The sequence below is a fragment of the Austrofundulus limnaeus genome, unplaced genomic scaffold, assembly GCF_001266775.1.
Source record: "Austrofundulus limnaeus strain Quisiro unplaced genomic scaffold, Austrofundulus_limnaeus-1.0 Scaffold91, whole genome shotgun sequence".
In the NCBI taxonomy this organism is placed as follows: Eukaryota; Metazoa; Chordata; class Actinopteri; order Cyprinodontiformes; family Rivulidae; genus Austrofundulus; species Austrofundulus limnaeus.
The window spans coordinates 1,557,653-1,559,981 of record NW_013952493.1 but is presented as its reverse complement, the minus strand read 5'-3'; positions in this window follow the sequence as shown (position 1 = coordinate 1,559,981).

Below are 2,329 nucleotides of genomic sequence, written 5' to 3'. Positions count from 1 at the left end.
CTGCTGCACGACGACCCACTCTTTAACTTTGGAATTTGTTTTGAAATTTTTCTCTGGCACTRCGGAGTCAACAAAGTTTTAGGGAACCTGTTCAAAAAAAAAATCAAATGACTTCAATTTAGTATATTTACATAAAATTTCTGATTTCATCTCTTTTGAATCCAGCCTTTCCAGATAAACACTCTAATATCAGTTGARCTAAATGCTAGCAGATATATTCAAATAAATATCCACATTCCTCAGCCTTGAGGCCCCCCCTCTAAACCCGCTGTAGATGAAATATGAGTTTTAACACCTTCAGATAAAAAATGTGATGAAAGTAAAGGAGGATTCTGTTCAGGAGGCAGTGCTGATCGTTTCACAATGTGATCACTGTTTCACCAGTTGTCTCAGACCCAACAGCTGTTTACTTTTTTCCTATTGAAAAATCAAAAACACACCATAAATAAAGTCTGAACTTCTGAGTAGTTCTTCAGATTTGACTTTTGTTGCTCCTGCGCCTTCAGCTGTCATCGGGGCTGTTTGTTTTCTGCAGAGACTCCAGATGGAGCTGTTGCCTCTGGTGGCTTTGTTTCCAAGGAAGCAACATCTGAGCACGAGTCCTTTCAGCTTGCAGCGTGTGGCCAGACCAAAAAAAGAGAAATCTTTATATACGCAAGAACACTGTCTGCCTGTCTGATTGTGTTCTGCAGATTACATTTGAAAACCTCAGTTTGGCCTGAATCAGAGTTTGAGCAGCTGTTTCTGCAGTTCCACAGCGACCTGCAGGCTGAAGTCCTCCCTGACTCTGAAGGAGAGGGAAACCACGAATGACCAAAAATCCTAGAAAAGTTGCTGCTCTTAAAAATTTTCCTAAAATGAATGACTGTAAAWACAGGAAAACATGCACAAGTACAAGAAAACGCGTAGTTAAAACGAAAACAAAAACTCTGTTTCGGATTTGGATCCCTGTCTGCCATTTGGGAAGCCCTTAGAAAAATAAGCACATTAAAAACTAACTTGGTTAAAAGTGGTCCTGTTAGATCAAATGTCTAAAGTCTTACAGATTCAGTTTAAATGACCCTTCATCACTTCTTACCTGGCAGCATCGTCTTCAAACAGACAGAAAACAGTGATGATGCAGAAACTTCTCCTTTTTGTTGTTTGTCCACAAAAGTACAATACATAAAACGTCCAACAGAAATGTGTTATCTAAACCAGACCTGCATTGGTGTGTAATTTTCAACCATTAATCTAAATGTGTTTATTGAGAGACTGACATGAGAAGAACAGCAACATCTTCACGCTTCAGCTCCTCCATTTGATCCGAGTTCACTCTCACAGATTGGTGTACCTGGCCTCACAATGGCTGGAGGATTACCCTTCAGATTCTGATGACGTCTTTTTCACTTTCCAGTTGGCTAAAAATGAAAAGGAGTAATTGAGGTCGTACTTTTAGGCTTTTTAGCTTTTGCCCTTCCCCCTACCAAAACAAAAAAACTGCTGGCATAAAGAAAAACAAGAAAAACAGTATAATAAAAAAGGGAGGCTGAAGAGAAGGAAAAAAGAAAAGAAGCAGCACCTTTTAGCAGACTGGTCTCCAGATTCTGCAGCTGCTCCTCCATTAAGAGATTTGCTTTTTCACTTTTCCCACACATTCTTCCAAAGTCTGGAATTCTTCTCTGGCCTCTTATTCTGTTTTTCTCTCTCTTTCCTCATTTTCCCCCTGGTTGATTTGTAAACCTTTATTTCCTCATTCACTCAGTAACAAGTCCTTTTTTTTTGTCTGAAAAAGGTGACTGTAAACATTATTCAAGCAGTTAGACTTACTGAAAAAGAGTCTAATTTAGAAAACCTTAAAGTAGTTTGTCAGCTCATTGTGAGTGATCTGAAAAATACAAAGTTGATCTTTAAGTAATGCCGTAAATGTTGTACTTTTTTTTTAAACTGAAAAAGAGAATAAACCTTTCATAAAACCAGACATAAAATCAAAACAAATGTTTACAGATTTCTTTTTTCTTTATTCTCATGTTTGCATCAGGATATGACAAATTTAATTTAGCAAAGAATGGAGTTCATGACAAAAATGTCTTATTTTTTAACAAGATTGGTGTTTTTCCCCCATTTTTTTGGTATTTTCTTCTCTGTTATATTTTGTTTCACTTAAAAGGAGAAGAAGAAAGAGGGAAAAGTTTATTTTCTTTGCTTCCTTTTTTCATTTTTCTTGTTGTCTTCCTTTTTATTTCCTTTCTTTTTGCTACTTTAATTCTTTTATCCTTCCTTCCTTCCTTCCTTCCTTCCTTCCTTCCTTCCTTCCTTCCTTCCTTCCTTCCTTCCTTCCTTCCTTCCT